This window comes from Grus americana, chromosome 7, assembly GCF_028858705.1.
Source record: "Grus americana isolate bGruAme1 chromosome 7, bGruAme1.mat, whole genome shotgun sequence".
NCBI lineage: Eukaryota > Metazoa > Chordata > Aves > Gruiformes > Gruidae > Grus > Grus americana.
Window position 1 is genome coordinate 17,302,803 of NC_072858.1, and position 24,914 is coordinate 17,327,716.

Sequence of the window (24,914 nt, forward strand, 5' to 3'; positions counted from 1 at the left end):
AAGAACTATTACAGTATTGCCTTACAAGGGCAGTAAGCAAAATTCTTGGAAGTAGCTTATCACATTTTAAAAGTTTTTTTTTTTTTTTTTTTTCAAAGCATTGAAATAATCAAAGCAGACATCACACAGATTTTAGTTGTTGTAGTTGAGGAAGTCATCCTTTTTCAATGGAAGTTGTGGTCTCCCTAGTCCAAGTTTTCTCCATTCTGTACCTTGGAAAATACGGTTTTGTACAGACTAAAAACTGAAAGTAACATTTAACAGCCTGGTTATTCTCAGTCTTTCCATGTGTAGCAAAAATAATAGGACATATGTGATTCTAAAGCATCATCCTTATACTGTCAACCACTTCCAACTCTGCAAGAGATTTCAGGCTATAATATGTAAATCATTACTACATGCTGTAACAATACTTCCTATTTAATCAGGAGAGAAGTAAAATCCCCTCTAGAATTACAACAAATAACTACAGTTTAGTTTTAAATGAAATGATGTAGTTTATATCTGACCTGAGTTTCAGTCTTTTCCTAGTGGGAAATATAAATTCAGCATTTGGATACATAATCCTACAGCTCTCAGAAGCCGACTCCACCGCGAACACTTTACATGATTTATAGCTCTTCTCCAGATTCAGATGACAAGTCTCGGCGGAGCAGGTGCAACGGGGTATTTTTTCCTTCCTTCAGAGATCATTCCCTCGCATGTAAATTAATTAGCAAGTCTTCATCACTCTCGCGTAAGCGGGGAAGATGAAGCTAATGGATTATCAGCGTTTAATTTCTCACACGGAGCGGGTGACCCGGCAGCCCGGCGCAGGGAGGGGGCTCGCTGTCGTTACTGCTGAAGCCACAACGTTTTTGACAGCGTCAGCGGCGGTAAAAGTGAGCCTGGCTCCCGCACGCTTATGCCAAGAGAGCAATTTTTAAACCACGGGCAGGATTTGGGGGGAACCTCGGGGACGCGAGGCGAACCTCCCCCGCGCTAACACAAGCATTTCTCTCCCCCCTTCCCCGGCAAGTTAAAACCGCCCTGCCAGCGCCGCCGTGCCCCCTCCACACCCCCGCACCCGCCAGCCCTGCCCCCTTCCCTGACTGCCGGGGAAAGGGGGAGCGAGTCCCGATTCCTATTACCTCCTCCGGAGCCATGGAGAGCGGTGCGGCCGCGGCCTCGGCTCCGCGCGGCTGGTGGCGGCGGCGGAGGCTCCGTACCGGAGCGGAGGGGCCGGCGCTCTCCTCACTCCCTCACCCCGCCGCGCTACGCCTCGAGCCGGTGGCACAGCCCGCTCCACATAAATGCATTAACAGCAGCCACATCATGATTAATTCATCAGTCCCGGTGACCAGAGGAGGAGGCACACGGAGGGGAGCGGGGGTTGGGGAGAGGCAGGGCGCACGGCAGCGTCCCTTCTTGCCGGGGTTCACCCCCGCGGCGCAGGGCTCCGCCAGCGCGGAGGGAGGGAGAGGAGGCTGCGCCGAGCGCTCGTGAGCTGCCCGTGCCCTGCCAGGTGTGAGGGAGGGGGGAACTCCTCTGGCGATTCCGCCCCCAACACCCCCCTGCGGGCACTCCTGGCTCCCCGGCCGGCACGACCGCCACCTCCCGCGCGGGGAACCGTTAGGGCTCAACGGGCGCGGCACGCGCACCCTCATCCCACTGGCCGCGGGACCTCGCACGAGACCCGGGGAAGGCTGAAGTAACCGTGGGAAGTTGCGAAGGCTCCACGCCACGAAGCGGATTTCAGTCACCGCTCAGCCGAACGCCGCGGGGGTTCCCCCGGTCAGCGGGAAACAGGCCGCTGTCGGGAGGTGCACCCCTCGCTCGTCTAATCGCTGCCAGCGGCCCGCCAGGTGCCTTAGAGCCCCGAGCTGTCTGCGGCCAGGCAGGGCAGTGCAAGAATCCCTGATGGCACAAAGGCCGCTCAGCATCCGCGTGGCCGTGATCACGTTAGTAGGACGGGGCTCATTTGCGCAAAAGTATCCCTCCATCCCCCAGCCTCCGTAAAAACAACTGTTCGGCCACTTGCTAGAGCCGGGTTTCTCCGTGCAGCGCACCGCTGGTCTGCACGGCAGCTTGCTGTGGTCTGCTGAAGCAGCAACACCGACTCCTCGATCCTGGCACGGGGCTTTACTGCCCTCTCTTCTGAGGGACAGTGCTGATTTCTTCAAATACCATTTGTTTGCACTTGCGGTACGCTGGACTTGGAATTTATTCACAGCAGCGGTAAGCAACCGCCCAGATTTTAAGGGTTTCAGAACAGCTGTTAAAGGCAGGAGCCCCTTTGCTTTTCTCTGCCTTTATTTTCCGCTCCAAATATAGGTAGAAGTCCTCTAAGTCCACATCCCTCTCCAATATTTCCTACCAGATGTACTAAGTCTGCAACACTAAGCAAGAGCCGCTTGCTCTTACAGCCACCTTATCTTCTTAGTCAGGTTAGCTCCCTTATCAGGTGATGACATTTGTGTAGAACAGAAGATTTATCACCTATTTATTACCTCCTCACCTCATCTAAAAAAACAGGTTTGTCTACCTGGTAGCATCATCATGCTTCAAGGGACTGTATTTGAATAGGATATTATCCAGGTTTAACAATTCTTTATTGATCATCTGCCAGGAGCAAAAATTTCTCCTGTCACATCTTGTGGATTTCAGATTAGCAAAGAATTTTCAACCTGACACAGCTATATATAGAGATTCCCAAGTATCAAACAGAATTCATAAGCTTCACATAGAGAGATCCACCCCATATTGTCACAAGCCCTTAGATAGATAATCATAGGCAAGGAGGACTAAAGCTGTGTAAGGAGGAAGAAGAAGAAAATGAAATTAAAAGGTAGAGCACTTTTGTGGGAAAATTTCATTTACATGACAGGTTATTTTTCCTTTCACATTGTGCTGTAGATTTTGTTACTTGTATGCAAAAGAGTAATTACTTGGAACTCCACAGCTGAGGTTGCATTGTGGTTTGCACTTATAGCAGGACTAAAATCTCTATGTTTAATACTTGAATGCTTGCACCTAGACTACACATTTGGCACAATAACACCCGAGAATGACAGCTGATTTTTCTTTCTAAAATAATATGTATTTGTCTTCTGCAGAGAAAAATCTTGTCCTCTTTTTCAAAATTTTCACATTTTCTTCCCATTTGTGAATTCTGAAGGTCCCCATGTTTGCGAGCCATTCTTACTGTACGATAAGAGCACAGGTATATCTGATTTTCAACTTTTAAAATTAAGCATGTGAAGTCATCCCATTATCTGTCACAGCCCAATTAAATTTGACAGAGATTTGCCAGAGAGAGCTGGTTCTGATTTTGTTTTTAAAAGTGTGTGTCCTGGATTAATATTCTGATGAAACAAAGTTTTTGTTTAATTCTAGTGTCTGTTTTTCTGGTGGATTTAATTTTCTTCATTGTTTTCTGACTGCTTCTGGCTATATTCATCATATTACTTCATTGCACTTAGCACTGGTGTTCCAACATAATTACATAATATTAGATGGAACTGTTCTATCTAGTTTATATTGAAAAAAAAAATCAGTTTGTCAGAATCAAAAGTTTCACATGAGTGCGTCAGTTTTAGCAGGAAAAAATTTAAAAAAAAAAAAAGACTTGAGTAAAACCTCTGAATCACGAATCCCAAACTCTTTGCTTTTCAGCAGACCACGTTATCCAATATCTTCTGTAATCTATCTTAAAAACTACTAGTTCCTACTGAAGGCAGTGCCTGAACATCACTCCGCTGATTAGAAATTGTCTCATTTGTTTCTCTCTCAATAATGTTCTTCAGTGTTACTCTCTTCTATTTACCATTTGATGTATTCATGTACAACACTCAGTTTTTACTAAATTCAACGAGATCCTTTTTTAATCTCTTTTCATAAAACAAGTTCTGTATGTCCCTGATCACATCTATGACCTATTACAGTTTGAATTAGTCTGTCTTAAACACTGATGGACAGAGTTTTATACATGGAATTCTAGCAAACTCTTACTAGTAATGTGCATTAAGTCTCTCATCTCCATTTAAACACTGATAAAGATGGGATTGGCCTTACTTTCTTTGTCTTTCATGACTTTCCTGTGTTGCTAGTTTACAGCTTGTCCTGTGCTCAGCACTAACAACAAATTTTTCTCATGCTGTACAACTTTTGACTCTCAAACTACCAGATTATACCAAAAGTTTTTCTTAGGCTCTAGTGTATAATCTTGAAATTTGTTATCCTGTAATATAACACCATTTCTTGGCTCCAATATCTTGTGTGTGCTGTCAACAAGTTGGGAATCAACAGTAAATTTTGCATTTTCTTTTTTTCTGAGATAACAAGTTAAATTATTAAGAGATATTGAAATAATCAGACTGATTCTTAAAGAATCTAGCAAATTCTATATTATGCATTGATCTGTTTTCAACATAAGCCCTCTTCTTCCTTTTGCAGGTCCTTATACGCTTCACAATTTTTGTACTAGTTTTCATCTCTTCCATTTGAATAGTTGCCCATATACAGATGACTGCTTCCAGGCAGCTAGCATTAAACTCTGGAAAAAGCAAAGGTGTTAAATGGGAGGGTGGATGAGGTGTCATATGTTTGTGATAGAGGGATAAAGGTACAGTATAATTAAAAGGATAGAGGAGAAAAACATGTATGGTGAGCCTGGTGAAAGTCCAGACTATCTCCTGTACTAGATTTCCTACTTAAAAATGGCCTAAGACTATGACTTGAAGAAAAATCATCGTGGCTAGGGAGGGGGGTAGAAAGGACCTATTTTCAAGGCTTTTCACTTGTCTCTTCTGAGTATTTTTGCAAGTTCTCCAGATGCCTTATCACAGAACTCAATTGCATGGGACAACTTTATTCATGAGTCATCTCAGTGACTCTTGTAGAACTATGTAGCTATAAAAGTATTCAAAATTTCAAAGCCTGGATTTCTTATATTGTTTTTATTTATTGAAGTACAACTTTATGTTTCTACTAAATTATTAACAACCTTGGTGATGCCTTATTGGTACTAAAAGATGGACAGATTTATTACATATGGATGAATACTTCCACTACTGCAACATCTGAATTTATATGGACACAGATTCACTGGAAATATTTCAAGTAATATGCGTGTTCATATTATGGATCACTTTAAGTTTCAGTGCTGGCACATCTCGACATTTAGTCTTGGTGCATGGCTATCAAAGACTTTAGATGAAATCTTGACCATACAAAAATCAAAGAAATTCTGCTAGTTTCTCTATCAGGGCTAGGATTTCATTCACTGAATTTTCTCTGAGGGTTCACTGTATTTCACATGAAATTCCTAATTACAGTAGCTTATAAAAAATATAAACATAGATGTTTTCTAGATATTTTTTCCTAGAAAATTAACTATATTGCAGGAAGAATATTGTATGATGGGATCAATCCTGATTTAGTAAAATTAAAAGCAAATGATAGTAGTACAGCTATATGAAATATCCCTGGCCTAAAGGCCATATGACGTTTGCTTGATTCAAGGGTTAATACTGAAAGCTTGGCCACAATTATTCATCCACTAAGGTTCATGAAGTTGGTCTGATTTACAACTAATTCTGGCCACTACATAGGAACTGTGGTTTCAGTTGAATTATGACAGAGTATTTGTTTCAGTCTGAAACACAGAGTAAAACTCAAGGCATAAAGGGTGTCTTTTGCCTTGATTTTCAATTAATTTTTAAGTGAATTAAACATCTGACAATGGGGCAGATCTACCTTTCTGTACTCAAGCCACTGGAGTTCATTACCAGTGAATTTGACTCAACATTTCCTCATTCTCCAAAGACCTTTTCTTTGCAGCTTTATAACAAAGTGAGATTATCTAGACAAATAAGGATTTCAATCTGCATAAAACTTACAGGAACTTTATCATATGAAACCTCAGGGCTTGACACAGGCAGCATCTGGTATTCAATACAGTACCAACCTTTGCAAGACTCCAGAGAAGTGCATCTTCTCTCATGTTTATTTAGCAGTTGAGTATTGTAACTCCTGACATCTTAATTATCATGAAATGATTTTTTTCTCACTGAAGTCATAAAGACTGTTAGAAATACTTATTAACAGTAAAGTGATAGACACAAGTTACTGAGAGGACATCAATGGTGTTGAAAGATGAGAAATTTATTTTCCAAAAAATGAGGCAATACTGTAATTCCTGAAGGGTTACTGGGAGCATTCCAAACAAGTGTAGATAATTTCTGAAGCTGAAACACTTTGCTATATATACTCTATTTCTGATTTTTAAAATTGCCCTTGATTTTAAATACCCTTACTCATATGTCCATCACACTGCTCTAAATTGTGTCAGCAGAGGCAGTGAACTGAAGAAAAAAAAAGGAGAAAATAGGAAGAAAATAGGAACAGTCACAGCAAGGAATAAGATGATCCGGAAAAAGGCATTACTCTGAATTGCTAGTCCAGCTGAGTTGCACCTTCTGCAGACTCAGAGCGGACTGTAACTAAAAGTAAAATTGCTTTTGTAGTTCTCTCACCCTGAAAACAGTCCCAAATTGTCTCTACACAGCTAGAGTAAGTTGCAGACAGGGCTGGTGTCTACAGTACACCATCTCTGAACATCCTGAAGCTGCGCAATTAGCCAGAGTAACGAGTGTTGCAGACTTGCCCTTCAGAACCTCAATGCATTTCCTGCTTCTGGAGGACCAGACATGAGATCACTGGAAGGAAAACTCACTACACCACAATGCTGAACCAAGACCTTTATTGTTTTGCTAGCCCTGAAGTTTCAGCTGAAATGTGGTTTATAATGCTGTAAAATTATAGGTCAGGTAAACCTCATTGCAGCTCTTGGGTATAGCTGTCCCTCTTCATTTAAGATAGATGTAAGAAGTCATTATGCTCCTTTGCAGAAACAAGTAGCTGGAATGACTGTAGTCTCTAAACCCCAAACACAATTACATGTCTCTGAACAAAACAAAAGCTTGAAAGAGCCAGCTCAGAATGTGAATGAAGGGGGTGGAGTGGTTTTGCTGGTTTAAGCAGGAAATAAATACAAGTGAAACAAATAGGGGCTATGTATGTAGGAAATATGTAAACATGCAGACACCGCCAATATGTAGAAGGAGCTAATGTCAAATTGCTGCAAAAGAACAGGCACATAGGAAAAAACCTAGACAGGTTTTTGGACTGCTGGCACAGACTGACATGAGTTGAATCTCTAAAAAAAAAAAAAGAAGCTTTTTCAATATGTATAGTTTGTGCTACACTCAAGGAAACAGGATTTTTTTAATGTTGCTTTTTAGAAACAGGACTGCACTGAAAAAAGATCAATCTCTATTAACAGTTCCTCCTTCTAGTGGGAGTAGTCTACAAACCCCCAAATTTTGACCAGCCGTTGGGCACAATAACAAAGCTGTGTGACAGAGTGATAAATCTCAGATGTAAATATACATGCTGTTATTAAAGTGATAAATCTCAGATGTAAATATACATATCGTTATTAATTGAGTTACAGATTTCCCACCTCACATTTTCAGAGGAACACCTTCCTTTAAGGTGTTCATAAGAATTATTTATGCTTTGAGAGCTGAAACTGGAATATCTAGCTATCATTCAAATACCCCAAAGACCTGCTAAATCAAAAAGACCTTCCTATACAGGAGAAAAAGGTTTTAATTCCCAACTTTTATGTGAAGACTTAGGAGTCTGTAACCTCCCCAACACACCTACATCCCCTCTCCAGCAAGTCTAGGAAAAAATAAGAGAGAACGATATCTTTTGAATTTGCCCCCGGAGCCTTGAAAAAGCTTAGAAAAGGAGAGAGCCTTTGGGGTAGTGAGCTTACGGTGGCTTGGAGCAAGCAGTGAAGGAATACTCCATTGCCTTGTTCAGGGAAATAGAATTTTGTAGTTTCTTGTAAACAAACAGGATCTGCTCAAAGAAACAGCCATGCAAGAGGACAACCCATCAAGCTTTGACCCAATGTTCAACTCACTAAAGTATGGGTACATTTATACAGACCAGGAAACAGTAATCTCAAATTATCTTTCCCAAAGCAAACCATGAGGATAATCCAGACAGTGCAAATGATTAATTTTCTCAGCGCACACATAACTGGTGACTTCAGTATTAATCAGTGGAGTTTTCTTCTATAGCTGTAAATAAATGAAACAACTTATGTGGAAAATGCAACCCACTCATGAATGAAACATTCCCAGTGTGAAAGAACAAAACATAAATATTTAAAATGGACACCTCTGAGCTTTCTAAATCTCACAGTATCAGTAAGGACTCCCAAACTCTTTAAGGTTAACACCCCAGTATGGAATGAGGTTTTTTTAACTTTGCCACATAAATGTACAGCATATTGTATAATGGTCACATTAGGGGAGTTGGTCATTACTGTAAATAAGGTAAGTATAAATGTTTGAAATAAACACACACATATGTATTTTATTCAACAGCAAAAAGAGCCATCTTGAAGAAGACAACAATGATTGCTCAAGTGCTCAATACACAAAAAAATTCTGGCTATTAAAAAAGTGTATGAATGCCATGCTGGAGCTGACCAAAGGTCCAGTACTTTTTGTGTCCAATGTATAGTTCATCTGCTTTCCTTTCCTTGGCCACTAGCAGATGGTTAAAGACTATACAAACAGTGTGTGTACAAAGTGGTCCTTTCAGAAGAACATCCTCCTACCTTCTGGCAATAAGCTGTGTAAAGGGTTTCTGAAACAGAGGTTCTGTACAGACTTGTCATGTTTAACAGCCACTGATGGACTGAATGAAGAAAGAACAACATAAGCAATGATTTAACATTTATGGAAAAGGAACAGTGGCAGGTACTGAACCTTCAGTGCCACCACATACAGCACCTTGGGTTTTCCTCAGAGGTCTCCTTTCTAATTACTCACCAAGTTCGACCTGCTTAGCTTGTGAGATCTGAAAAAATCACAGCCTGAGGTGGAGCAGCTGGGATTTAACTTTTATATATAAAACTTAATTAGGAGATTTTTTTCTTTCTTTTCATTTTTTTCCAGCACTTCACTGTTAAAATCACATAACACCCTACATATCCACATACAAACACATAAAACAAAGAGTAAAAACAAACCACAACAGTCAGTGAAGTTACTTGCTGCAGAAATAGCAGTGCTGGCATTAGCACTTCAAAGGGAAAAGCTATTTTAAAATTTAACTGCCTGGCAGATGCTGCAGATATAGAACAGGAACCAAAGAGAGGTAAGGAGGGAGGGAGAGTAGGAAGAGGAGAAAATGAGTGGGGAGGGATAGGAAAGCAGATGAACTGTACATTAATTCAAGGTAAAAATAGCCATACTCTGTGTACTAACAGTGAAATGTTGGCAACGTGGAACCCAGTAGCAAAATTCCCATTGAATTCAGGGAAATCTTTCACTCTACATCGATAGTTTTACTCTTATGTACTACAGTGATACAATTCCTGAATGTATTTATTTCCTTTTAGTTCATAGTTGCCAATCATTTATTCTGCAGTAATTCCACAAATAATGTGAAGTCAAGAAGGAAACTGCCCCTCACTCCTGTTTTCAGTACTAGATTGGAAAATCAGGATAGAAACCTGCCGGGTTTTATGGAATAAATTGCTATTTGCACCAATGGTATTATACAAACCATAAATAGCCATTCATCATATATTAAACTCCTGTATTTTGAAGTAACTGGTATAGCATTTCAGCCCCCTGATTCCTGGGATTTGATATCATCTACTACACTGCTGAACTCAGATGCAATAATGATTTCAAAGGAGGGATTTAAAACAGTATGTTTAGTCTGTAATGCAAGATATACGGAATGGTTAGTCAGTCTACAATGATACATAACTGATTATTCTTCAGGCTGAAAAAATATTCATGGAAAAGTATTTTTTATACAGTCAGTCTGATTGCTGCGGTAAGACTGAATAACCTTAGCTGGCTCATTAAATCCATCTGTGATAGAATGTTTTCTTTTTCTGTTCTTTGCCAATAGTAGTAATAATCATGTAGATAAGTCATTATTAGACTATTACAACTTTGTCATTTACTCTTAGATCTGTTCTGAACAGCGTTCAGATAGCATGGTCAAAAAGTTACTATCCTTGCCACTGTTGTTCCAGAAGATTGTTCAGGTAAAGTGCATTACAGCAAATATGAAGAAATAAACCCATGTCAAAATGATTTACAGGACAACCTTTGCCTTGATATCAGCAGTCTATTTTGTAAGCACTGCATGACATCATTTCATATGAAGCTTTGAAGGAAAGGAGATGTATTCTTCTCGGTGCTCCTAAAACAACTGTGGGAGATGCATACACTATTGCAATGGGGAATCAAACTCCTTGAATCAGGTAAAGTTTTCTGAGTGGCATATGGGAAGCAGATACAAGCTCATAGTTCTAAATGTATCTACTCGTGGAGAACCTTGGAATGCAGGAAATGGCAAAGGGTGACCCATGAACCTTTGGGATCTTGGTTGAAGGACTGTACTCGGCCCTCTAAAAGGACTGTAAAAAGATGACGGAACTTTGCAACTTAACTGAGGAGGGCACAATTCCGGTTTAGGCTTTTTTGGCAAATGATTTTCTCTCTTTTTCACAAGCAGGAAAATGAGAACAAAGTAGTCTGTTAAGAAATAAGAAATCTCTTACCAATTTTGTTTGTTTGTTTGTTTTCCTGAAAGTTGCATGGGGATTTTATTTATCCAGACATTACAGAATGGTCATTATCCTCTTATCAGGATAAAAACTCACTATGATTTAAGAGATGACAGTAAAAATACAGAAGAGACTAATGCAAAGAACAGGGTAAATTCACTGTTTTCAAAGGAAAATGTGAAGTCTTACCAATCAGCCAAGTGAAACAGAGACTAACTGATAGATGATTATGTTAACAATAATCGTATCCCATACCTTTATCTTATTCATTCCATCTTTTATGTGTTTCCTCCTGCTTACTTCTCCATGTCTGTAAAGTTCAGGCCATCTAAAGTTCCTTTATCTGTATGGTTGGCTGACAGTTATTTAATTAAATTTAAAAAAATCACAGTTTTGCTCCACAGCCTCAAATGTTGAAGTCCTTGGCTGTAAAAAGGGTTTGGCAGCACATAAGTCTTGAGGAAAAAAACATTTAAAAGGAAATGCCCAGGGTTAAAAATAAAGAAATATATCTGAAATGTATAATTCAATGTATAATTCACATGTGTATCTATAATCATTCTGGGCTAAATGAATCTGAGGAAATGTGGAAGGTTCTAAACATAAAATTATGAAAAAATAATACTTGTAATACTTCTAAGTGAGCTAGTTACACTTTGTTCAGCTCCCAAACTACTTTATAGGCTGACTCCATTTTATAGTAGCCTGGAGACTGAATCTGCTACAGCTCCCGGAACACATTCCAGATTTCAAAATTAAAAGTTCTCAGCTCCTTCAAGTCCTGCTTTCCTAGTGAAAACATTTTCAGTTGTTTACACATGTACCGTGAAATGGACCTCTCACATCTGCACCTACATTTGTAGAAGTCAACTGAGACTTTGCCATTGACCCATGACAGAGAAAGTTGAAAACATTTGACTGAGATGTTTAAGATTTGCATCACAAAATCAGTATCGATATGTCTTTGTTTGAGGCAAACTGTCCTTGCCTGAAACAGCCTAACTACAAAACATCAGAAAAGAGATGAGCAAGGAAATACATACTTTTAATAGGTGGGGAACTGAGGAAATGACAGTAATTTAAACACAAAAGGATGGTCCTTGACTTCATTTAGTTATTTATATTTAGTCTCTTTATGATAGTTTTTGATATTTCAGTTAAATTTTTTTCTTGGTAAGTATATACATTAATTGGGATATTTTAACACATCAGAGCACTATGGAATACTTTAACTAAATAGAATCCACTTCTCTTGGACTGTAACCCATCAAAGAAGCTTACTCAGTAATGATTTTAGTCTTTAAAAGAACAGGTTGACATTAAAAGAACAACTTACCATATTTGTCAAAAAAAGAAATCAGCTAAACTAAGAAAATAATGGTATCTGTATTCTTCTGATGTTAATTATCTCTTTTGTTATGGATTCTATTCTCAAATAATAAACCTAATTTTCTATTGAGCAACCTTGCCCTCAGTTTGGGATACATAATTCATGTCACAGTCAATTCTTTCACAGCTGTGCCTGTAACAGTGGAGACCTGCTTAATTAGACCTCCCTCCCAAAAAACCCAAAGAATAATTGTATTCCTGTGGTTTTAGGTACCACATAATGTTCTAAAAACAAAACAAAAGGCATATAAGCAAAATAAACCCTCCACTATTAAGACATGATGCTTCATAGGCAAAGGCTACCATGCAGGTTAACACAGAAAATAATGAATCTGTTTGCCTCAGAAATTTTTGTAGATAAACTTAATTGCTTATTAACTCTACAGGTAGAGAAAACTACAAAGATTTATAAATAGGCCTTCAATTTTGACATGTCCAACCTATGCAAAACTGGGGCCTGATTTTTCAGAGTGGTTTGTGCTTTTAAAACCCAGCTGATGTTGATGTGGTAACTGTGGGTACTCATCTCCTAAAAATATTCTTTACTAAATATAAGTATATACTGAATATAATATTCTTATATGAAGTATCCAGTGTTTGAGATATCAAAACCAGAGGCACCTTCTCAAAATCGTGTTTGGTACAGCAAACCTCTTTTTGTGAACTCTTTTTACATAATCTGGGTCTTCTCATGCCATTATACAAGTGAGATATAATAAGCACAAAAACCTCCAAACAACCAACTCCTAAAATTGTCTTCACTCATTCCCTAGCTGAATTTTGATGATTTTAAATAAAATGCTCTTTTTAACTTTTTTCAGTTTGCTTCCAAGAAATGGTTCCCACACTCCTACTCAGATCAATCCTCCATAGAAAGCATTCTGAAGAATTCAAAATGTATGTGCAGTCAATTGTCATTTGGGATCCAAGATTGTCCTGGGGATCAAAGTTGGTTTGGGAAGCAGCATGGTGGTGCATCCCCTCTAACTTTAGTGAAGATTTATGTCATAGCATTCTTTTAAAGAGTAACCCTTCTAAAATAATTTCAAAGCAAACCAAAAAAATCTACAAGTGTTCTATGCTGTATCATTTATTCAGCAGATCTGCCAATAACAGCAATGACAGCTTTGCATGTATGTAATTTTTAACTATATTAAACATACTTAAAAACATAAATATAAAAAGTAAAGTTTTAATTTTAGGATTTTTTTTTTCCTCTGAATGCTTGGGAGTTTTGGATATGCAGCATTGTCCTAAGTATCCAGAGGACTCTCTATGAAAAATCCCCAACAAGGGAAATAGAAATCTTCAGATTAGAACTAACTAAAAGATTTAAGTCTAGGTGTTGTGAATGACACACTAAATCAGATTATGTTAACAGAGGATATAGCTACCAGATATTTACCACCAGATGCAACTTCAGCCTGCCTACATTTTGAACTGATTAAAGGAAATCATCTTCAAAACAGAAGCCATGGATTGCTGTGATATAGGGTGTTGTAGCTATCTTGGTGTTGTGCTACTGAAGCTATTGGAGGTATCATATTTAGTGAGAACTGGCTCATGTTGCTTCAGAGAAGGGTAGGCAGAAATCATGTTTGCCTTTAAAAGCTCATATAAGTATACCTAACAGTGGAAGAAGAACTAACATCAGAATTTTTGCTGAACATAGCAAAAACTTATTTTTCTTTTTTTTTTTTAATTATTATTATGTACCTTATTTTTCTATCTGCTGTGGAAGCAGGTGTCAAAGTTTAAAGTAAATGTATTCATGTGACATTTTGGTCAAGTTCTAATTTGGGTTATTTTGCTCAATTTATTCACAGATGTTAATTTCATGATGTATGCAAAGCATGATCTAAAACAATACTTAGATACTTAAAATATAATTTTTTTAAAAGTAGATTTCCCCCCCTCAAAATTAGCCAAGTTAGCAAAGGATAAAGTGATATTTTTCTTTGATACGATATATAATTTATGATGCCAAGCTCATATGCCATCTGTTGACTGTTGACTGACTAGAAATATGACATTTTCAGGAACATAATAGCAATTACAATATTACTAAAATGCATTGAATACAATGGGCAATTATGGTAATTATGTAGATAATCACAGAAAACAAGGTATACTGAAGATGCACTGGATATTTGATTTATGTCTTTAAAAACTGCATAATTTGCAAGAAGTCTTTTGTCTATTTAGAGAATGTGAAGGAACATTTTATCACTGTGATTCTCAATGCATATTTTATAACATTGTTTCAAATGTGTTTCAGCATGAAGGAAAAATGGAGGTACTTCCAAATATCTGCACCCCAGGTCTTTCTTATAAATGAACTTCCTCATAAGTGCCATATCTTTCAATAGCACAGAATATCATCTATGGGACTGCAGTTTACATACATAAGACAAAAGGGAACCAAGATACAGGATGCTAGAGTCAAACGTCCAAGCTACATGTGCAAGGCCGCTGAAGTCATGACAAAAATTGCTTCTTGTTAGTGGGAGCACTGTGGCTACTTCTGGACCAAGTGGCCTATCAATAATAGATTAACGGTCTTGCGTTTCCACATCCTACTAGCAGCTGTATTATAGAGCACACTTGAATTCTCAAGAAAACAAGATCTGATTCTGGGTAGAATTACTGTGTGGGTGTAGAGATGTTTGGATCCAAGGTATTAGGGCAGGTACATAACTAACAAGGATGTATCTCAAACCCTGAACAATCAGCAAAGTTCTATGCTGGAAAACCTTTCATTTCTTTTCAAAGATTAATGCATGAATAACATTTGTGGTGAACTGAGTGACTGAAATCCCATTCTTACTTCAGAGAATGATAAAAGTCCCCTCGACCATGCCAGGAAAGATTGGGTACAAGTAGCAAGTTGTACATTCTGCTAAAGAATACTGATATATCATACCTGTTAAGGCTTTGAGTGATTTTTGTTGAGTAAACAACTGAAGTGACTCAATATTTGTAGAAGACAGAGCATGTGAATACGGTTTACTTCTTGCTTTGGCTAGAAAGCCATGTGGCCTTACAAAGGACATTTATTCTATCTGGTCTTCACTTCATATATAATCCATAAATAAGCTTTTCTTCATCACTCTTGTCTACTTAAAGTATCAGCAGTTCAGGGCACACATCATCTCATAGTATGCAACTGCACAGTCTACAGCACAATAGAAATTACGTTAGATGGGCCTCCCAGGCACTGAGGTCCTGAAAATTTACATTCAGCTTTAAGCATGTAGAGATATGGATTAAAAAAAAAAAAAAAAAAATGGAGGATTTATGGAGTTGTGCACATGCACTCCAGATATTTTTCATAGCATTGTTGCTTTCTAACTTTGTAATAACCTTACAATAACTCCCTCTTATGCATATTTGATGTGAAACAATACCTCTAATAGAGTAGTTGAAATGAACTGTGGTAAGTCCCTTTTAGGTATTTTTCCATTTTGCAAAGTGACCAGAAGTTGCAAACTACAGATTAGGTTCCTTTAGATGAGAAGAGTTTACCTCTCAAGGCAAAAGTAAACAGTCCAAAAGTTTAGGGGAAAGAAGGAGGAGAGTTATTTATTTATTTCCATTTCTATCTTTGTGGTGCAGCTAACTAAAGCATTCACATTCCAAGGCTGAACTTTAACCTGGGCTTTTTTTTTTTTTTTTTTAATACTCCTGGGATCTCTGGGAGGGATCTCCACAAAGAAACCTTGCTGATTCTTCAAGGTCAGCTTCAAAAGTCAGAGTTCTCAAATATTTGCCACACTATTCTGTGGTCAAGAAACACTGGGAAAAGCCCTGGTTATGAGCCAACTTCCTCCTTTTGGATGCTCTACCCCTGTAGCAAGACCTCATTGTCAGCCCCCTTCTCTGGAACAGCTGGTGTCAGGAAACACTTTCCCTGACTTCCCTGTTTTCCTGGCTTGAGTATCTTGTCAAACTATAGTTTTTACAGCTACGTTGGCAAGGTAGAACCTGATGATGATGAAGAAAGTGAGATAAAGGTTCATGAAGAAGCCCAAGAAAATCCTAAATAACTTTTATGATGTATCATGTCAAAGCTCTGCTCATACAATGTTTCAGGAGTCTGTCAGAAAGCTCTCAAGCTCAGCAGGCTTTGATGTACCTTCAGGCATTGTCCTTCCACAAAAGCTTACAGTGAAATAGAACTTCCTTGAAGCAATTGTTTTCTGTTTTGTAGAAACACCACCTCAGAATGACTCCCCGGAGTGAGCCATTGATTGTGTGATCTTTTTCTTGTTAAAGTCAGAGTCTTAACATTTTAAAGTTTTTAATAAGCATTTTCGTACAGTTTGCTAGCATGGAAGCTGCTCATTATGAGCTAATTGTTTCAAAGAGTTGCTGAAAGTGCTTAAACGTTAAATACATGCTACTGTAAGCAAATATTCACAAGTCTTTCAAAACAGATGTTTGAGAAATGGTAGGCTGTCTGCTCACGGTAGCAGTACACAAAAGATGTGAAGTAAGATTTAATAATAAATATGCTCACAACTACATGGATTCTAATCTACAATGTTTCTTTTTTTATTTTCAATTAAATGCATAAGGCAGCAATAACCCTAATTGTTTTTTGTAAGGCCAAGTTCACTGCAGACACCAGTAATTCCTGGCTTTCCTCTGTTCTCCCATTCACTTCTCTGCAGCTTTCCTACCCACTCTCTCATGCCTGGGCAGGGCCCTCCCAGTCCCAACAACGACTCATGCCCCTTGTTTTCTTTGGTCAGCAAGGGCTCTGCATGCACTGCATCCACAACAGACTACTCTATCACAGCGTGCCTCACACCCTGCCATGGGTCTGAACACTCCCACAGTCCCTTTCCACCCACAGAAGGGCCCACCACTTTCCATGCTATTTGCTTGGTGGGAGCTACCATGGCCAGAAGGCTCCACTTTACTCCATGGTAGGGTCTATGTTTCCCCACCTTCCTTCAGTCCCTCTGCCTCCCTGCTGAGATTATAAACACAGTATTTTCAGTCTTTATGCACACATGGCTTTTTTTTTTTTTCCTTTCTGTTATTATTTGTTTGGGAGATAATAATTCTGGTGTCAAGATATCTTAAACTCTTTAAGGTGGAGTAGCAAGGTTGGATAGGATGGCATTAAGGGTGCCATCCGTTACAGACAACTGCAGAAATACTAAAGCTAAGATTCTGCCAAATGCCTGGTAAAAGCTCCATTGTCCTCCCTTCTGCCTTTTGTTGTCTTTCCTGATACGTCCCCAAATCAATAGCGTTCTGTTGATTGATTCCTAGACTATTCCCTGGTATTGACTGGCTAGGACATTCAGCAGATATAACATTACAAACGGACAGACAGATGTTATTAAATTGTTAATCTGGCTTTACAAACTTTAAGAACTGGTATTTTTCACTTTCCTATTTTTACTTTTTATTCTTGTGGTTTTCAGTTGCTTTTTTGTGCTACCTTGTTTACAGCCAGTTTTCTCTGGCAATCTGATATCTGAATACCATATGATTTTATTTATGGTGGATACATTTGCTAGTATTTAAATATGTAGCACATCCTAGTACTTTGCGGTCATTAAGACATCTGGGGGAGAGAGCTCTGCGCTACCGAGCTCAATACCTAGGTAAGAGTCAGACCCTTGTAACTGTACAGATTACCATTACAGCAAAATTAATCAACTGCTAAGTAAGTGTCACATTTTCTCATTAAATTAAATAGATGGGATTTCTGATCCTAAAGCATGAACACAAGATTGAAATAGAACTAACTGCTGTAGTTCAAATCTACTGTTAATTTGTATCACAAAGTTCCAAGATAGTAAATACATTACCACAACATTATACTTAACCTGAGCTTGTTTGTCTACTTGCTGAACCTGGAGGGTTGGGGGGGAATTGGGGGGTTGTTTGCTTGTTTCTTTACAGATGATTTCTTATCCGTCTCTCTTCCCTCAGAAAGTCTCTCAGCCTTTTATTATACTGAATTGGAGCTAAAAAGACCCTTCTGATCTGTTTCCAAGAGTGAATTAGAAGAGCAGCTCTTCACAGACAAGCAAAACCTGACATCTAGTTTCCCTTAGCTATGTTTTTCTGTACTTCTACATTTTAACCGTTATCACTCATTTATTTTAACCTCCTGCGGCTTTTGATATACTCAGAGCTTCTTAGCTTGTCTCCACAGATTTCTCATGACCCTCTACTTCTGTTCACAACTGTGCTCCTCCCCTCTTTCTATTATTATACCTTTTCTTTTCATGGTGAACCACCCACAGACTATGTCAGAAGCTCAAAATAAGAAACAGAGTTTGCTGAATCAGCAAGTGCCTTGAAAAATATCATTGAAAAATACTTTTCTGCTAAGGCAATTGTATTGGGTTTGCACAGCAAGGTTTTGGTAGCGGGGGGGCTACAGGGGATGACTTTGTGAGAAGATGTCAGAAGACTGCCCTATGTCCAACAGAGCCAATGCCAGCCAGCCCCAAGACAGACCTGCCACTGGCCAAGGCTGAGCCCATCAGGAATGGTGGTAGCGCCTCTGGGATAATGTATTTAAGAATGGGGAAAAGTTGCCGCACAACTGTGCAACTACAGCCAGAGAGATGAATGAGAATATGTGAGAGGACCAGCCCTGCAGACACCAAGGTCAGTGAAGAAGGAGGGGGAGGAGGTGCTCCAGGTGCCAGAGCAGACATTCCCCTGCAGCCCATGGAGAAGACCATGGTAAAGCAGGCTGTCCCCCTGCAGCCCATGGAGGTTAACAGTGCAGCAGATATCCACCTGCAGCCCATAGAGGACCCCACACCAGAGCAGGTGGATGCACCCAAGGGAAGCTGTAACCCCATGGGAAGCTCATGCTGGAGCAGGTTTGCTGGCAGAATTTGTGACCCCCATCAGGGACCCACGCTGAAGCAGCCCATTCCTGAAGGTCTGCACCCCATGGAAGGGACCTACACTGGAGCAGTTTGTGAAGAACTGCAGCCTGTGGGAAGGACTCACGTTGGAGAAGTTCATGGAGCACTGTCTCCTGTGGGAGGGACCCTACGCTGGAGCAGGGGAAGAGTGTGAGGAGTCATCCCTCTGAGGAGGATGGAGCAGCAGAGACAACATGTGATGAACTGACCACAACTCCCATTCCCCATCCCCCTGTGCTGCTGGGGGGGAGGAGATAGAGAATTTGGGAGTGAAACCCAGCAAGAAGGGAGGAGTGAGAAGTAGGTGTTTAAAGATTTGGTTTTATTTCTCATTACTCTGATTTGATTGGTAATAATTAAATTAATTTTCCCCAAGTTGAGTCTGTTTTGCCTGTGACAGTAACTGGTGAGTGATCTCTCCCTGTCCTTATCTCGACCCATGAGCCTTTTGTTGTATTTTCTCTCTCCTGTCCAGCTGAGGAGGGGAGTGATGGAGTGGCTTTGGTGGGCACCTGGCCTCCAGCCATGGTCAACCCACCACAGCAAGAGAGAGGGAAAAAGTTTCTTCCATGCTCAAATGTCCAAATCACACTCCTTAGGCTCCTTGTAATGTGAGTACATTCATGCACTAGTTTTCTCTGTTTAACATTTGTATTGAAATACACCTCGATTAAATATCCCTTCACTTAACTCTCTCTGATATCTCTAGAAGATGGGACTGAACTACTATGGCTTATTCCTGTATTTGATGATTTGTCTGCTGTAAATAGGGTATGCCAAGATATTTACAATGAGAAATCAGCTTGGTTAGTCTCAGCAGAGAAGTTGCAGAATGTCTGAGCTATCTTTTGCAAGCAGAGCTTTACCTATCACCATGGCACAGGGACTCCTTTTTTTCATTTTTTTATTTTATTTGAAAATACCTGTGTTCAAAGCAGAGTTTGAATGGCAGAGCTGAATCAGAAAAGCCACTCATTTTCTCCCCATGGGCCTTGCTCCATTAGGAAGCTATGAGAGTAGGTGAAGACTTCAGTGCCTGCAGAAATGAACCCTTAAAACTTTTGATCATTCTATAGAAACACTGTTGAAGTTAAAGAAAATATTCTCTAATCGTTAGTTTACTTCACCAACCTGATCTGCCACAAGAGGGCAGAGGCTTATGTCACTCAGCTTCATCTACTGTCGTAGAAGAATGTCAGTGATCTTTAATGGGGAAATTTATCATGGTTTAAATATCAGGGTGAAAAATGAAATTCCATTAACTCTTTTAAAATGACTTTAGGCTAAAAAGCCAAATGCAGAAACACAACTTCGTCATCTCTGTTGCAATGAATACAGCTACTGTAGTTTGTTTATAAGGCATTAATTACTATGCAATTATGCAAAACAAGGGCTACAGAAAAATAATGTGTATGGAGCAAGGCTTTGTTAGTTTGAAAAACATGTCAAGCCAAGATATCGAAACTTTTATGTAAATAGGGTCAATTGTTTGATTGCAATAAATGGGTAGATTTTTGGAGTGGGAAGGTGTTAGGAATTCAAAACTATTATGCTAATTTTATGGCAAGTCACAGTTCAGGTGTAAACTACTTCATGGCCCTTTTCTCTCCTTTTTTTTTTTTAATCTAAAGATAGACCTAGAATAGTTTAAATTATCTGCATTTGATTAGCAAATGCCTCACAGTGAAATAAACTTTGTGAAGACATTTAGCAAGCTGTACTCCACACATGTGTGCTCCCTCTAATTATTTCTTGCACTTTACTGGAAAGAAAACAGTGACTGAAGTTTATATCCCTAAATCAGCAAAAAGATGAGAAAACATTTATCTGAAACTTGATCTAGTCTAAAATGATGTTCCAGAGTTTTTGTCAGTAAGGAGTTTGAAAAACACTATTTTAACAATATAGTTTAGCTGGCAAAAATGAGTGAATCTGCTGCTATAGGCATAAATAGGCCTTCTTTTAGACAAGACAGTCTTAGAAACAATGGATACATGATGCTCTGACCTGCTGTAATTACAACTCACTGCTGGCTTGTGGCTGATCAGGTAGTAGAGAAACTCAAATCAATACAATAACATTTTATACTTATATTCTGCACTGGTAGAATGGTTTTGATGTAAAATGAGGAAATGAAAAAAAAAATCAAGCTTGCTGTTTTCACACTGGGGTAATTTCCATTGCATACACTGACTTTCACCATATCAAAAGGTGTTATAAATGGAAGTTGATGGAACTGTGACTTAATGATTTGTGGGTTTAGATCCTCCTTCCCTGTTTTCTACTGCTGCTTCATGAAAGAACAAAATAATGCAGAATATTTTCTCAACGTAACAGCTTGTAAAATTTTTCATAGTTAATCAGCTGATTTAACTACTGAAATGAAACCTTCAATATCAATAAGCAATGCATTTTTCATTAACACACATTGCTTAAAAAGAGCAGGAATTTCCCTTTCCTCTTACAGACATTGCAGCTTTAAAGCAAGAGCAGTTCTTGCCTGTCTCAGATGGTTTTTTTACTAAGCATCAGCTTAGTAAAAGACTGCACTACAGAAGCGAGAGGAAAGTTAATGCTCTCTGCAATTTAGTTAAAGCATATTCTAACAAAGTACAGATTTCTGTATAGTGAGATTGCTACCACATCCTTTCTCCAGTGCCTTCTTAAAGATACTGTTGGACACAATTAGTGGGAGGAGATACAGCACAAATCCCTGCACGTTTACAAGCTCACAAAACTGATGGTGATGACTGTAATTATCAAGGACAGCATAAAGGAGGTAGTTATAAAATTCCATTAAGATAACTGAGTTAGCTCATTGCTCTGTCAAAAATGAAAATCTACCCATAAGAGGGGAAAAAAACAACAGCCTTTTCTCTACCTTAAAGAATCTCGGGAAAAAAAATCAGAAAACCCTCACATTTTTCTTCTTAGGTGAGCAGATTTCATATTCCAGAAGCTGGAATATATCTATTTCAAAAGATTTTAGGCGAGAATTCTGTTGCACAATTCCATGACCATTGACTATTCACCATGGCCTTTAGATTACACCTTGGAATCTCTTATCCTAGACCATTGATAAAATGGCTCCAAAAAGTACTCTTCATTAAAGCCACTGGGGACTTTAAAAAAAGTGGGGGTTTGTGCTTTTATGATTGGAAAACAGACTACTCTGCCCTCTGAGAATCTGGCTCCCCCACAGTCCTTGGCTCCCCCACAGTCCCTGGCTCTGCAACTGGCTACCAAGAAGCCAGTGAGGTCAGATGAGCTGTTGGGAAACTAAACAGGATTTTATCAGAAACTTGTCTGGTTTAATTCAAAAGATTGATCACAATTACCACATTTCCACTTGTTTCCTGACAAACCAATACTGCTTGATGGAAATGTTCCATCACAAATTTTCCAACCAGGCCTAGCCTCTGTTATAAATTAACTTGTGACAGCACTGACATGGTTAATGCGGCATTGACAACAATCAAAGGAGTGATTCCAGCTTATTCTCCCATTCTTAGACTAGGCCTTGGACAACTGTTACTACCACATCAGCTGTGATTATCACAGTTCATCTGACATTTCCAGCACTTGCAAGAATACTAGTACCTGAAAGACCATTTTTTGGGAAACAACAAATGTAGTAACAGTGACAAAACAGGTTCCTTAAAGCAAGGGTATTAATTTAAGATGAAAAGAAAGGGACAAAGTATTTCCAGCTTAGACAGCAGCAAAAACCTAGGTGACCGATTCTAAGAGGATGATCCAGGGAGTCACAGTTAGGTACCCAAGTTCCTTTCAGTAGTAAAGACAGACAAGAAATTCAGCAGGCTGGCCCACAAAAGCCCTTCTGTGGGTGGGGGGAAAACCAGTTCCAGCCAATAAACCACTGTGAGCATAGCAATGAGCCTAAAACCCCACCAAATGTACCAGTGACAGTGTGGCATATTAAGGACCTCCATGCCTGCGGGCTCGACAGACTGGAATAATTTTCTGAAGACAAGCACTTCACTAGTCGGGACTCACTTTTTCTGGAACTTAGCTGGCTGATGATACCTGCCTTTTTCAAAACAACTCACCAATTAGGCTAATCTGTTCAAAAGCATAAAAATTGTGGTTTTGTTGTCAGCCTGTGCAAATTCAAATCTATGCCTCCCACTTCCCGAGTGTACTTCCTAGCCACAAGAGTGCTGGGAAGCTACTTATAGCAATCATGAGTGTCAGGCCCAGTATATGTTAGTTTTGGATTAGAATACATCAGGAACTCTATTTACATAGTTTCCAGAAATAAAACCATACAACAGACACCTTAAGCTCTTCAGTCAGTCTTCTGCCAATGTCAGGAGATGGCACATTTTGCTGAGTTAAAATCAATTGTAAATTCCCACAGATTTCAACTCAGACAGGCTATCACTGCAAAACAGTAATACCAAAGACAAAGAAATTATATAATGTATTTTCCTTTTATAATTGGATTAATTTGTACTTTATTAATATTTCTAAATGTCATTTTTATATCCAGAAGGTCAGCTATCATTCTTGTACCCTTTGAATAAGACAGCTGTGAAGGGGACTGATTAAAAAACCCTGTCATTTTAATGAAGCTTCCATTCTCAATTGGTTTTCTCCAAGAATTTGGTACATGCGTAATACCTTACAGTCAGGCCTGACTCTTAGCATTAGTTCTGCCCAGTATAGAAGACATCCATAACCCTTCACAACAATGTAAAAGTTATCTTTCTGCTGAATAAAGTCTGCCAGTTTTATTAATCTTTTTGCCACTTAATATGCCTTTATATTAGACATCCATTCCTTACACTACTCTCTTCAGACTTTCTAATTTCTTTGGACCATTTAAAAAAAACTAAATTGGAATTTTCCTTCCCCAAAGACATAATAACAGTGAAGCTGTAAACAGCAAAGAAGGATCTGAAAGGACTCACCTGTTACAAATTTAGGACAGTACCACAGCAATTAGCACATCACAGTGAATTATGAAAGAAAGTGCTGAAAAAAATGAAATTGTTCTGAAGCAGTGATTTAAATGAGAGTCAAATGGAATTTACAAGTTGAAGTTGGCCAAAATCATTGTTGGGAAAGGAGAAAAATGTGATTAATAGAAGTACATCTGTAATTAGCCTACATTCACATTTTCAAAAACATTTAAGTGACATCAGCAATTAATGGCATGATAAGAAAATCACAAGTGGTTCAGTTAAAGAAACTAAGAAAGTTATTACCCTTTCTCAGGTGAGATGCAGGAAATAACAGTGTGACTGCTCCTCATTGGTTTCACTGCAAAGTGAAATGGGTTCAGTTAAACTTTAAGCAAACCTGTTCAAATTTCCATTGAAAAGATATGGAAAACACACACTTCATTGCTGAATCTTAGTTGAGCCACTGATAATTCCCAGCAAAGGGAGTGAGAAGTTTTAAAACTGCAACGCTTGTACCGTTTCCATTCATCAAGCAATACCCTAAACTCCTGTTTAAAAAAAAGACCTTGAGATGTCTATATCACACAGTGTAAAATTATGTAGAGACATCTGAAGTAGCCCTGAACAGCTCTCTTTTTTCACTGGAAGCTGCACATTACCACAGTGCCCTGCTGGCTACACTCATTCAGTTGCATTGATCTTCCACAACATGTAGGCTCTGAAATCTCATAGATAACCTGTGTCTACAATGGCTGTAATCTTCCTTTTGCACAAGGGTCTACAACTGACCAGTATGAGCTAAAGACTGGTCAGAGTTGATCGAGGCTGGAAATGTCAGAGAACATTCTCCTACTGTACTTCTGGCTAGCTCTCTCCATTTGCTGCTGCTTCTGCAGTCCTGGACTGCAATACAAAAGTCCTCCCCTTTGGGATCCAACCCAAAAAACCCCAAACTTGCAGACACCAGGTACACCCTGTGTAAGTGTGCAATGGGTTTTGGACCAGACAGGTGATATTCCTTCAATCTTAGAACTA

At 39.1% G+C, this 24,914-nt stretch overlaps 1 protein-coding gene across 4 annotated transcripts in view; it reads right to left on the reverse strand.

Moving 5' to 3' along the window:
* Positions 1-1,448, reverse strand: part of LOC129208749 (heparan sulfate glucosamine 3-O-sulfotransferase 1-like) — a 58,263-nt gene extending 56,815 nt beyond the window's left edge. For 2 of the 4 annotated variants that reach the window (XM_054832015.1, XM_054832016.1), the window contains exon 1: positions 1,131-1,428. The gene's annotated coding sequence lies outside the window, so the exon portion shown is untranslated. Of the gene's footprint in view, positions 1-509; positions 933-1,130 lie in introns of those variants that run through there. The other 2 variants (XM_054832014.1, XM_054832017.1) reach the window with 2 other exon arrangements.
* Between the last annotated feature and the right edge of the window lie 23,466 nt (positions 1,449-24,914).